The following is a 14,820-nucleotide window of genomic DNA, read 5'->3' on the forward strand; positions in this document are numbered from 1 at the left end:
CACAAAATTATACAATGAGTGTAATGGAATAAATACTGAGGTGGTAATGAAAAGATTGAGGGAGTTCATTTATGATAATTATGACATGTAATGAAGCACAAGTAATAGATCTTTCTTTAAACACTGCAACTCTTGCTAATTAAAATACTTTCAGATGTTCAACCAAACATCAGCTAGAATACGGTCTGCGACATGGGACAAAACTTTAACTCCCATTAATTTAGGTCAAGTCTAAACCATGCAATGTACATAACATTGATTTTAATATTGATCATTTTGATCATAACATTCAATATAATTTTGCCATTTTATTTTTACTACCCCCACTTCATCTGTCCTTAGACCTCAGATTTAACTCCTTATATGAATTATAATGTATAAAAACAACAACAACAACAACAACTATAAAAACACAAGAAACATGTCCTGGAATAAAGTATTTTTAACTCAATATACAATAAAATACAAACTGAACAACATATGATCATGTACAAAGACCACAAAAGCAAGTGTACAGTTCGAATCCCACGACGCTGAAATCCTAGTGCGTGCGCGCTCCCGCTTTCCGTCATTCATTTAACCCGGACGTGAAGCCGCTCCATAGAAAAATATCCGATACGATAAAACAACCTGCCTTCAAAAAAAGGTACGTTTAAAAACACAACACAACACTCTATGTGTAGTTATACATTTTGCTATTGCAGCCTTCAGTTTGCGTTGTGAAGGTGAAAAACGCTTTTGCAGGTGCCGTGTGGTTTTGTATTGGAGCTTTTTGTAGTGCTAACTAACGTTAGCTTAGCCTCTTGTTGCGCTTATCGGTCCTATCACTTTTATGAGTTCTGTATAATACGAAAAATCGTTTTATGCGCAGCTTCTGTCTTTTAGCTGTAAGACATTTTATTGACGGTTTGTTGTCAAATTAGTCATTAGTTTGTTCACTACTGGCATAGTTAAATGAGAATACTGAATCTTTCACTTGCTTTTAAGTGTTGTGCAGTTTACGAATGTGTAATATGTACAAACTGTGTTTTCATCTGACAGTTTAATTGTCATAAGCCCGCCGCAGCTCTGCGGGGTGTGTTTAAAGTTGTGGCGCTCTGTCGACACCTTCACTATAAATCGCGATTATTGTTGTAAATGCCTTTAATTTGTTTTCGTGCAGAGGCCTGGGTATCACTGACACAAGCGTTGCTAAAAAGTGATCCTGCATTCGCTGTAAATTGAAGCGTCTATCCACGCATGCGCCTCCATCACATTTAGCGTCCTGCTAAATAGTGGGTTGTTTTGTGCGCATGCGCAGCGCGGGGCTGCAGGGGCGCACTTTGCCAGAAAGTGAGTCGCGTTCATGTCCCCCTTCACGCAGACGCGTCGAATAGGTGCTGCATTGCAGGAATTAGGAAGAGTTGACATGTGTGTCTGCCCGGGCGGTTTTGAAGCTCAACTGTGTGTAATTTCGCCGTGTGGTTGCTTTCAATACATGATCAATGAAGTGTTTGCATGGATATTTTACCCGATCACAACCCAGCCATGATGAAAGTGTGCAAACTGTGTTTGAAATATTAATAAACATTGTATTATGTAACAACAAAGACCACGTGGCACTATTGGCAACTTTTGAAATGTTTATGGTAGTCTTCACAACCTTGGCTTGGCACGGCTACCATGTTTTAGGCTCCAATATGGAAAATATGACCCTCTCACTTTCAAGATATAAATTCCACACTCCCCAGTGTATGACTACGTTTAAATAGCAAATGCATTGAAACCACATTTTCATGCCACTCTAGTGGGCACAAGGCACCTCATGAGTGTCCTAAAGAGAGCGATGCATATTGGATTGTTTGAAAATGTCTGATTGACAGCCCTGAAAGCATTTCTGATCATGCGTTTTTTTAGAATCTGTCTGATGCCTAGCTCTTAACCCCAGCAATGATGTGCTAAAACCACACCAGTGTCTGATTTGTTAAACACCTGTCTGCTGCTTTTTTCAGATGTGTCAAAATGTTTGCCATCTGCTGTTTTACACACTTATTTCCCTATATATTTGGGCATTTAAGCATACACCCTGAAACCAGTCTGCCCCACTTCTTGCTAGTCCTTTAGTCTGTCTCCTTTTCAAGTCTATTGATTATGAGGCAAGTTTTACATTATATGATCTATAAAAATATCACACAATGCAACTTGGATTTGATCTTTTTATGAGTTCTGAACTCTCAGAAGTAATTTATTAGTGAGGTGTTAGTAAAATACCCTTTGTTGGCAATAGCATAATCGCTGTACATTTGCAGGTCGGCATTATCTCATATCTTCCTTATATTGCAGCCATATGACTGGTGGGTGTGCTGGTTTTAATGAAAGGTTCCCCCAAAGCTGAAACATTTTTCTTCTACTTCCCTTATTATTGTGCATCTTGTATATTATCCTGTTTGCTCACTGATTTTTTCCATGTTTTGAAAGCTTATTGGGACTGAGGATATAACTAAGTTTTCTGAAGCTATATAAGGATATTTTGTGAATTGAGTGAATTATTGACTGTACATTGGTTTTCTTTCTCACATAAAACAATCATATGGATTCAGATAATGTGGAATAGGTTGTGCGGAACACTACATTGTATGTAACCCTTTTACTCGTATTAGTTTGGATGACATAAATCTGCAGACGTTTAGTTTTAGGTTGATCTGTTTTAAGTAGGGATGCACTTTTGCACAAAATGTTACATTTTACATATTTTTCTTTAACATTCAAAGCTAATAACCTATATATCGTCCGATACAAAGTATCTAAATATTAATAAAAAAATTCCCTAAGACTGAAACAAGAGCCTTAACAAACTTTACACCAGTCAGCGATACTTTAACCTTCAAACTGCTCTGGTATATTTTTTATTTAATAAACAAATTATAGATGTTTTTCCAGAGCAACCCAGGATGTACTTAATAGCCACATGTCTAACAGGTCTCAAGCTAGAAAGCAGTCTGATTCAAACAATATGTTTTGTTCCTATAATCTACACATTCATGATGTATCTATATACTGTACGTACATCAACAATATTGTGCTAATAGCAGTAAGTGAATGATCACGACAGAAAGAGAGTACTGTACGGTATTTTAACTGTGAGGAGCGTGCAGCTGAAGAAGTGTAACCAGAGGAAATGGTTTATGATTTATCAGCAATGATATATCTGCCTAAATTGTATTATGGCCAATGCCGATAACATTAAAAATGACCATTTATCGGCCAATACCGATATGGCCGATAATTTATCGTGCATCCCTAGTTTTAAGTTTAATTTTAGTCCCAAACCCCTGGTATTTTTTTAGAACGTATTTTAAATACCATGCCATTTTTAAAAAATCCCAACAGACTTTGAAAATTTTTAGTTAGTTTAATATAACAATACAATTGAGTCTGTATCCGACAGATAGACTCCGTCTGAAGTCAGATTGTGAATCAGACTGCATTTATGTTTCGCTCTAGGGCTGATGTATCTGACGGGCCTTCCCAGCAGGTGTCTAGAATGATGGATTCTTTCCTGTATCTATCAGCTGTGTAAAACAGGGCTGATGGAGAGACTCTGAATAAACTCTTGCATTAGGCGCTGATTAAAGTCCAGTGGAAATGTGATGGTTTCTTTCATTGCGAAAAGATTTACTACCTCAAGTCTGGCTTGGCAGTTTCCGCTATTTGAAAATAAAGTAATCAATCAATTAGTCAGCAACTCCATCAATGCCAAGATATTATTATGCACCAAATTGCCTCAAATGATGAACAGTGTTAATTTATGTACAAAGTAACCCTAGACCAGGCGGCAGATTGCGAATAAGAGAGATTGCTTTCTGAAATATTCAGATTGTTATATTCTTTTAAGCCGTTGTTTTTAAGTAATGAGTAATGTTAACAGCGGTAAATGGCGTGCTCAGGCACAATAAACATAGATCAGTGTATGTTTAATAAGGGAGCTGATGAAGTGTCTATTTGTGTGTATTTACCCATTTAACAACCACATATTTTGGCTTTGGAAAGAGGAAGTGGTGTAAAACATCAGTGGCTGCTCAGCAAACCGGCTGAACTGTGAACAGAGCAGTGGTAACATTAACAGTGGATGGAAGTTATGGGTAACAAAATATGCCCTGCACCCTTTATTGTACCAGTATAGTTCAGTTTTAATCTCTCTCTGTATTTCAAATGCAGTTTAAAACCAAGAGAAAATGATGTGTATCGAAGACGAAATCAATGGGTTTAGAAGTTAGGATCTGGCTTAAGACCATGTGCATATGGTAAAGATATGAGACTATAGTGAGAACAGGCTCATTTTTCACAGAGGAAATGTAGCGGCGATTGAATTAGTTTACATGAAAGGATGGAAATTCAAATATGGATTGGGGATGAGCTTCCACATAAAGGCTGTGGTATTTTCCTGCTTAAGTGTCTGTGCGTTTCTTTATTTTTGCACACACATCAGGCATTGTTGTCAGGAAGGGTGTATGCGTGTCTGATTATATTAATATAAGCAGCCACCATCAGGTATGAACTGGATTAGTGTCTTTCTGATAGGAATTATTAAAACAACATTTATGATATTAGCGGATTCGATATATCTCGCACAACCCTAGTGACAAAAGACAATGTTTGTTTCTGTGCACATGCAAAACATGTTATAGTCCTTTTGTAGGGTTCAAAACTGTAATTTTATGAAATTTTTTATATATTTTTGAAATGGGGTCAAATTACAGAAAAAGGCAAATTTGCAAGAAAAATATGTACTTTTACGAGAATCAACTTGTATTTTTACTGTATATTTGTGACGCCCCATAGTTGCTGGAAAATGTCTGTTTTTACATGATTATGTTAGCAGTATATTTTTGAAATGCAGTCATAAATCGTCACATTTCAGAATTTTTTTCAAGAAAAACTAATAAAACATGTCGTTTTACATTAAAAACTGTTCTTTTCAATGTGTAACAAAGAATAACTGATCTATAACCGTAGCACACACCAAAAGCATAGACACAAGGAATATCTATAATGCCGGCAACATTGCTCGTGGCACGCAGGCAGTTTTGAAGTCTGACAAGTGTTTATGCGTGTATTATAGAAAGGCAGTGGATTTGTTGTTAAGCGCTGCTTTGATGACTCTAGTGGCATTGCTTTAAAGGGGTTGAAATCTGAGGCAGTTTGTCCTGCTGACAGTCCAACAACATGTTATAAAGCACAGCACGCTCAATTCCTCTCCGAGTTTCTTAATTCATTCATTTTAAAGCACCACTGCAAAAAACTAACGCAGGGAAATTAGAAAAATGTAGATAAACTTTTAAACATGTAACCTCAGTGAATGTTTCTCATAGAGACACAGTCCATAAGGACACTTTAGAACAGTTTCTTACATTCTCTCCCACGCTCTTCTTGTCTTCTAGATCCTTGTTTCCCTCATTAGTATTCATGTAGACCCAATACACTAAAAACATAAACAGATTGGACTATATTTCACCATCTCTCACCAGAGAAAAAAGGTGCTCATTTTATGTTTTGTAGCATTTCATTTTTTTTATCCCTGAAGTCCACTTTTATTGTTACTTCTTTGTAAATGACCCTTGTTTCACTTGGTCAGTGTCCTTGTACCAGCACAATCCATTCGTTGGTGCAAACCAGGACATTTATTTGCTTGTTTAACATTTATGAATGGGAGGATGGTCTAATTGTGGCTGGCATCTGTTCTGTGGAAGTTGTCCACTGGATGTTTGAACACACATTTGATCGAAAAGGTGAGAAAAGAAAGGAAGCAAGTATGTTTGCAATCAATCTGCTGTGTAACCTTACCTTTGAGGTAATGAGTTTGATGAATATTCATGAGACTGGGCTGTGGCAACATGTAGATCAGGATTTTGATGAAACCGATGCGCTGGGGTGTTTTTATTTGTTTGAGGAAGGCTCAAATGCATTTGTTGGTCTATTTGTGTCATGCTTGGTTGTAAAAATGGATCAAAGTGCTCCTTTTTCTGAACTTTGGCACTGGATGAGCAATTGTGTCCTTCTGTATGTTTTCTGCTCTTGTTGATGTCTGTTGTTTGGTCGGCATTATACAAACCGAAAATTGTCTTCATGTTGACGCTGTTTTACGCAGAACAAAAGATGTTCAGTCAAGAGAGGGAGAGAGAGACTGTGTGTGTATTGTTGTGCAGCCTAATAACTCATTTTCCACATTTTCTAGTTTCGTCTGCTTTGTTCTGCTTCACCTGTCTCCTCCTTTCTGTCGATTTCTTTCTCTAGATGTCAACTTCTCTCACTCTTTCTCTGCGTGACTTTACCTGTCTAAATACCTGTCTCTTTCCGCTCGCTCGCTCTCTTTCTGTCTCCTGCTGTTATGTTTCTAACTGCTCATTAAGCCATCTGTAAAACCTTTGATCTCAAAGCTTTGCCACTCAGCAGCCACACAGAGGAGAGCGAGAGAGAGAGCGAGTGTGTGTGTGTGTGTCATCTTTACACATGATGTGTGTGTGAGAGATGCAGGATCTTTCTGAAAACTCAAGGGAGGCTCTAGCAGGTGTTCTAAAGGATTAGTTCATGTATACGTCTTGCTCTCTTCAGGTCTTCAGGTGAACACAGGTTTTTTTTATATAAAAATATCCATCACTTTATCCATCACTTTAACATTGAAGATGTGAGGGAACTATATTTTGAGAATAAACAGCCATTTTATTGGCATTTTGTGGCCATTCCAGTCCAGTGTCGGTTGAATAAGGAATTTTACATTGCTGACTTTTCAACAAAGCTTGACAAGACACATGAAAACTGTGATAAGAATAAAGGTTACTTTGTGAACATTTCCTAAATACAAATAGGAAGTGAATATGAACTTGTTTTCTTTGCATTATTTTAGGTCTGAAAAGTACAGAGCATCATTTCTTTTTTGACCCGTTTTTCCAGTTTTCATTTTCTGCAAATAAATGCAAATAGAAACTATTGTTTTATTAGAAGTTTGCGAGAAATATAGTTTATTCACAGAATAAAACAAAAATTATCATTTTACCTAAACACGCAACAAAAAAAATGTAAAGTGAGATTTATTTTTTCGTTTTGCTGAGTATGCTCAAAATAGTGTTAGTTTTATATAGTGTAAAGGATACTTTTACATATAAAAAAACTTTGTTCCACAGAAAGAGTCCTATACATGAAGACCTGTCAATTATGAGAAAATTTTCATGTTTGGGTGAACAATTCCTTTATGCAAAGATATCTATCTTACGAAGGACTTAACAGTTTGTTTGGTCCTCATTATCGTAATTTGTGGATCTTGCAGTACATATTGCTTGAATTGGAGTAAGATGTTTATACCTAGCTCATAAAAGTATTCTCTTTAGGAGAGAGTGCCTTTATGAAGCTGATGCAGACGTTTTAGGAGTCATGAGGTGCATCTTTTAAAGAGCTCCTCAGCATCATTAACCTCTGACTGAACTAAAGCAAGGTTTGGGAATGGCAGTAAAGCGGTGTGGAAAATTAGCAGTGGAAAAGTGATTGGAAATGCACCACTAGCTTGACATTCCAGGTGGCATTAGCTTGTTATTGCTTGCATAGTCTGCTGATAAGTTTATGTTGTATGGCTGACCAATATGGCTTTGATAATGGCTAATACTGATAGTCTAGAGATGCTGATCTATCCATCTGATAACGTTCAGAAAATTGCAGAAAATTTCACAAATTAAGTTTCTCGAGCAAAAGAAGAATCTGTGTCATTAAGTGTGCAGTCTTGCTCGGAGCTATTTACTGTTACTGCTAATTAAAAAATAAAATTGAAATTGTTTTCTGTGTGTATGCTAATGTGTGTACCATATGCTAATGTCACAGTGAAAGCTGGGGGAAATAAGCTGCAGCTACTTTTACCTCTCTGTCGCTGTCTCGGTTTAAAACAAAATAACATTAATTACAAAATGTTTCATATCGCCATTGATAAATTATAAAGCTTAACCGTTTTTAAACTAATTTTTATTTTCAACCAAAATGTGCAGATTGCTGTGATAACAACAAACATTTTAACATGGATATTCACTTTTAAATTTCTTTGTTTCACGGTTACAAACCAAAACTGGCCTCATTATCGCTGATGTTAAAAACGCTCTCAACAGAGGAAGTGTCCCATAATAAAACCTTTCTCTGTTTATTAATTGCAAGCTGTTTCACACAACCGTGACCCACTGAAATAGTAAATATATCAACACCGAATGTAAAGAAATAGCACTGCTGAACCACTGTAAAGGAAAGGGTTCGCTGTTGATTTATACCACAAGAAAAGAGAGGATCCTTGCCAAATGGACTACAGCACAATAATCGTTTACCTCCATTATCTTGTTTTTGGAAATTATGAAGGCCAATATTGACGATTACGATTCATTTGTTATTAGGGCTGTGCAAATAATCGAAGTCTCATCTGTTTATCAACAAAAGCGACAGGTCAAAGCAGACAAGCTTGCTTTCCATCCTTGTGCTGACCATCCACACCGGTGGCCTCACATCTCGCTTTCTCAAAGTGTCTGATGGTTTTAAAAGCTACGCGATTGATCAAAGCCATGCGGAAGGCTCTGATGTCATTCTCATTAGGTATGATGTCAAGATGCTTTATAGACTTGCTCTTAGCAGAGACAGAATACCTCATGACAGCCCCCCCCCCACACACACACACACACGCCGATGCCTTTTATAGCACTTTGTATCGCCTTCTTCTGAGGAGCAGAATCAATTATCAGTGATTAAGTTAGTGTCAAACTCCTTATCACTCATTCACCCGGACACTTTTATCCTTGTACATCTTTTCATCTGTTGTGCATCTCCCTCTTATTTAATCTTTCTCTCATAAATGTCTTCAGATGTCCAAGAAAGTCCTTCCGCATCCTTCTGGTGGCTTCTTTGTTCTTCCTTTTGTTTCGCAGCTCCACTTTCATTATCGCTTTTGTCGACCGTGGAAAATAAAGATTGAAATAATAGCTGCGTAAATGCATTCTCCGTCTGTTGACATCAACACGCTCACTATTTGGATAAGGGTTTGAGTAGAAAGGCACATCAAGGGTGCAGATAAAAGCTGGTGAATGTGTTTGGATTGAGGGAGGAAGGACGAATACGCCAGGAAAAGCGAAGCAGCCTTGGCAGAGAGCATCGTGTCTTGTTGCCCTTGGATGTCTTTTGTTGAACGTGCAGACGGAAAGCGTTTATCTTCAGTGTACCTGTGTGAGCATTTCTATCCGTCCTGCAGCTGACAGCAACCCGTTTCATGTAGACACTTATTCGTTTTAACACGCCGCTGTACTCTGAAGCGCACACCTGTACATCTTCCTGACTGAAGGGGGCAATAACACACAGCTTGTGGGTCAATAGTGGATGTGTATCTGGATGTATCAGGTGGCATGTCATTGTTGGCACTTCTAAATCGATGCTATGTTTTTATTTTTGTGAAATTTTGTAATAGAGCCTAGGTTGCATTAAAAAGGTATTTTCGGATGTTGGAAGTACATCATACACCGTAAAATCTTTGTATTTTTGTAAAGGCAGCAGCTTGCCGTCCTTTGTCAAAGCTCTGTATGCGCTGTTGCCCCACAAATTCACTTCAGATGCAGGATGTGTAATATGGGCCTGTTTTAGATACCACCCAACTTTTCTTTATTTCCATTTCCATTCATCTCAGGGCTCCAGACTTGTCTAAATTGTCGCATTATGCGACCAGTTTTCAAGTCGGAGCAAGCATTTTTTACAAGAACTCGCGCAAACGCGATCTGCAAATTTAGAATTTCTTTTAGTTATTTAATGTGGATAGACGAGTAGAACGCAAGCTTGCCACCAGTGCAGGCTGTGTGTAAGTCAACTGCGTGTCAGTGCATTGGTCACTCACTTGTGTCACTGATATTTCTCGCTGATGCGGACACACACAATTCAGGTCTTCATTGAGAAGTTTACATGCACATTACTATGAGTCGATGTTTGCTGTTGCCGATTTCTTGAGCCTGAGGACGAACAAATTAATATACGTGACATTTAAAACTTAACGCGGAGGAGTTCAGAAAACGTCGTTCATCTGTGTATAACGTGAGACAGCGCTGGATCATTTCAAATCCTTTCACAGCAAGAACGAACTACAGGCCAATGCTCTTGTTAAGTTTTATTTGACGTTATATTTCCTTGATGGGAAGTTCATTCTAATGAACGGTAATCTAATTATTTCCTGACAGCCATATAAGCTCTGAAATCTGTACAAGAAACAAAAAGGATTATAGCTCAACTCTTGAGACTTCATGCTCGAGTCATTTGTTATTTTGCCCATATAGGCTGCATTTACAGAAAACATAAATGATTAGTTCACCTACAGAGTCCTCGGGTCTGAGTGGTTCGTTCTTTTGTCACGTGAGATCTCAATAAGCCAGTCTATGCAGACTGTGCCGGATACAGAAGTGATTTGTTCATCTCCCAAGTCTTCGGGTTGAGTCGTTTGTTCTTTTGTCACGTGATATGACAGATGCGCGTTTAATGTGTTACATACAAAAATACATTACGAAGATAAAACAGAACGGTCCGTTTTCTCTTTCCGGAATGAAAGGACTAGGACCCGATGACTCGAGAGAGGAACTTATCATTTCTGTTTCTGGTACAATGTTGCACATGCGCGGTCAACACAAAATGAACGAATCACTCTCTGAGACACTGGTTATTCCCAAGTCATGTTAAAGATTCATTCAAAAAGAGCGAATCGTTCAAGAAAGACCCATCACTTATATTTACTTGTGTTGTGAACATGAGGAAAAGTGTCCTTAATGCACAATAAAATCATAGTAAGAACATAAAACAAGGACTTTCATTTTGCTTTTATGTGTAACACTTTAAATATATAATTTCTGACAAGCACAATTTCTGTTGGTTCAAAGGAATTCAGATAACATTCTCTCTATTTAGCACCAATTAATAATAAAGCATCTCTGTAGATTCTGCCTCTTTTTAAATAAGCGGAACCAAACCTGCTGTCATCAAGTAACTTATTTGTCAGTATCAGTAATTGGTATTTTGGGGGGAAAATGTGCATAATTGCATCCCAGGCTGATTTAAGTTGTGCCCCATCATTTTTTGCTTTTCAGTCAGGGGCTACAGTGCTCCTTGCTAATTTTTGTATTGTGGAAGCCTGCATCTCACTCTTTCTCCTTATTTCTCATCATCTCTACTTTTCTGTTTCTCTCATTCTTTCCCTCTCATAGCAGATTGCGATATGACGAGTTGATCGTCTGTCTCGTTCTGTCTCTTCCACTCTCTCATTTCATCTCTCTCACTCTCATCTCTTGCACACACATTCACACAATCTTAGGGACTGATGCACCTATTTGCCAAAGTTATTTTTATTTAATAGGGTTGTTTGCATGCAACGTGCAACCTTATTCCGTTATTTCATTTGAGTCTATTTGCTTTAATCAAACTCTCTCTCTTTCATTTTGATACAGATCGGTCGTTCCCTCTATTCAGGGAAGTTGTGTATATGTTTGCTTTCTTGATGAGGAAGTGTTTGCTCGAAACTTTCTGAAGATCAGTGTATGTGCTTTGTTTCAGATGGAAACTGTTCTTCGTCTCTGAAATTGTGTGTGTATTTTATTGCCGTCTTTTAAAATCCGAAGAGCATCATGCATTTACTGTTATCCGTAATGACCAAATGGGAAAGGGTGTAGTAGTAAGGCCACTGGTGGAAAATGCTTCTGATGTGCTCTGTTCCTATGTAATAAGTAATCTTTAATATTAATGAAATATTAATGAATATTTACCATTGGTTATCCTATTGCTTAAATGAGAATATTTTTTTACTCACATGTCATTCCAGACCTGTATGTTAAGAACACAAAAGAAGATATTTGGATTGAAGTTACAAAATAACATTTTGTGTTCCACAGAAAAAAAAGTGTCAAATTTTAAGTGACATGAGGGTAAATAAATAAAAATAACGACAAATGGCTTCATTTTTTGTGAACTTTTAAATGGCAGGCAAGTTTAATAGTGGTGTAGAAACTATGCAGAATATTTTAATATTTCTTCTTTGTGTCATGTGGAGTTCTCTCTGAATGAAGATGCACAAAATGTTTAGTATGGGACTTTTGTACCCCAGTGTTCTTTGTCAAATGAAGGGAAATGTTCCCGTTCTTGCAGTTAAGGTACAGAAATCAATAGTATAGTATTACGATCGTTCCTTTTCAGTTGTATACATACACTGAGGCTAAGTATCAATATTTTCATTATGATTGTGCATGTTAAGGAATTGGCTTTCTAAAGCTCATTAGATAGCCTATTAGCTTTATATTTCCATGTAAGAGCAGAGGGGAACAAGAGAATTCTGTTGATGTGTAGCACAGCTGCAGGATCTGAAATGACTTGTCTGCTTTACGACAGCTGTGGTTTCAACAGCATTGCAGGAAGGCCGACCGACATTTGTAAACATGTCATTTTGAATTGATCGGATGTGAAAGTCATGTGCCGTTAAAGGTTTGGTTCACCAAAAAATGATATTGTCGTCTTGTTATTGTGTCTTGTTTGGTTTGAATGTGTTTCTTTTGTGCAACATAAATTGTTCCGTTGGTAAGTTCCCACAGTGCTTTTTACCACAACATGAATGGATGAACGAACAGTTGATGATGCTTTTATGGTACTTTCCTATTCCTGTTTTTATATTAGAAAAATATTGACGTGGACATCATATGTGCACATTGTGATCAGAATGACTGGCAAACAAATGACTCCTTTGATCCGACTTGTTTAAACTGTTGAAACCTTTTAGTCATTAGCGAATATTAAATATAAGTGAATCATTCAAACCTCAGTTAAGTACAAGAGAACACAGGATGTGAACAAGCTTTGCAAATGAACTAAGACTGGTTAATTTAGTTAGCTATTGTGGGCTAAATGCTAGTTGAAAATGATAAAAAGCTTCATTTGATTAAAAAACATTTCTGTTTAGTTGAATAAAAGTAATTTTTATATAACTTAATAATTGTCATTTCCAAAAAATTTCATGTTTTTGAGGTAAAGTGATTGATTAAGCCACTTAAAGGTACAATAGGCCCACACATGCATGTGTACAAGATAAGGATGGCACCACCTCTGCCTCATTTTGAGCCAGGAAAACCCTGTTTAACGTATTGTCGATCCCTGTCACATATGTTTTGAAGGTTTTGTGCGTATCTGCATCAGAGTGAGTGACGTGCTTTGACCACCACTTAAAGAAAAAAGGGTTGCAGACGGCATCACGAAGGGAGGATTTTATGAGGTTGCTAGGTAGCAGGAAATTTGGAAATTAACACCATAAACTGGCTCAAATATTTTTGGGTTTTTGAATAGTAATCAGAACAGTAAGCATAAAAAGAGGATGGAAATGGACAAATAAAGTTGTTTGAGGACCGGATCACAACCCTTGACCAGGTGCATGATGCCAGATGTAACTCCGGCTCTGTAAAGGTCAGTGCTTTGTAGGGGTGTGACCAGGACACTTTTACCACGAGACTCGAGACTGTGTTCACGAGAACAAGACGAGACCAAATATTAAGACGTTTTTAACGAATTGTATAATGCAATAATAATCAATATGTAAACACTGGCAAATGTTATCAAACTCTTGACAGGCACTAACTGCACAAAAATGATACTTTGTTTTCTTAAAGATCGCGTATCACAGGCGGTTTCTGCCAGTCTTATATTAATCTTGAGTGCATATACAGTTGTATTGCATACGTTGTGTTGTATCTTTAAAGAGTATATAGTTTGATCAAATTTATAGAGTAGAGATACAGCTGTACGATTATTTCTGGAAAAACATGAGCTGCTAGAGGTGGGACTACTGGGAAGAGTGAGATAGAACTACAGCACGAGCAAGCAACACATCATAACATTAATTCCTTCTTGTTTTGTACATTTTGCACGTACACGCCGATTGCCAACAAAAACACAGACATATGACTTAGTTTGACTTACCGCATGCAGTTCATGTCCGGCATCTTTTAGCACTGGGGCCACGCCATCTATCAGTTTCAAACGATCACCAAATCCAGCATTATATCCACCGTTTATATAGCATGCATCACTGAAATGCCGTGAACAAACAGACACACCTAAATGTCATTATCGCAAGAGTAACGAGCTGCAAAGCGGCGCAGCACATCTTGACGTAACGCAGATAATCTTGATTGTAAGCGCTGCAGATCTCGCTTGTCGGTTGGCTGCTGGGCGTGCTCTTTATTTTGCCTTGCCGTGCTTTTCTGGGAGAGTGGCCAATAAAAGGAATGGGATCCCTTTGACGACAAGGATACAGAATTATAAAAAACTTTTGGAAACAAGTACAGAAATACTATGTCATACGTCCAACAAATTTTTTAACTATTTGGCCATGTTAAGAATGGAAAGCCAGCATATTTAACAGTGTAAAGAAGTCAGAATGCATGACATGGCATGATTCCCGATCTTAACAGGAGCAGCTTTTTGTAAAGAGCTGTGGTTGTTTTCTCTATGCTTTTGCAAAGTGCTGGTGTTAGCAGAGGTGGCGATCATATCACACTTTCAATCCTACTTCCTCCACTGACTGAACCCTTTAGAGAAACAGTTAAAACGACATCAATCATGTTTTATGCTTGCATTGCATATACTGTATGTAAGAGACAGATTATCTGTTTTTGAAGAGATTTGCCTGTGGAAATATTTAAAATAAGGTAATGTGAACTTGCAATTGCTATACTGTACATGTGGTAAGGGCTTTGACGGTGGAAGTTTTTTTACCACCGCAGTGGTAATGGTCAAATTAAACGCAGTGGTGCCAAC

At 37.7% G+C, this 14,820-nt stretch overlaps 1 protein-coding gene across 2 annotated transcripts in view; it reads left to right on the forward strand.

Moving 5' to 3' along the window:
• Window positions 1-520: 520 nt before the first annotated feature.
• The window catches only part of spop (speckle type BTB/POZ protein), a 60,556-nt gene continuing 46,256 nt past the window's right edge, over window positions 521-14,820 (forward strand). The window contains exon 1 of one of the 2 annotated variants that reach the window (XM_079457626.1): window positions 521-646. The gene's annotated coding sequence lies outside the window, so the exon portion shown is untranslated. The remainder of the gene's footprint in view (window positions 647-14,820) is intronic. The other variant, XM_079457627.1, reaches the window with a different exon arrangement.

Source organism: Barbatula barbatula (assembly GCF_947034865.1).
Source record: "Barbatula barbatula genome assembly, chromosome: 5".
Lineage (NCBI taxonomy): Eukaryota > Metazoa > Chordata > Actinopteri > Cypriniformes > Nemacheilidae > Barbatula > Barbatula barbatula.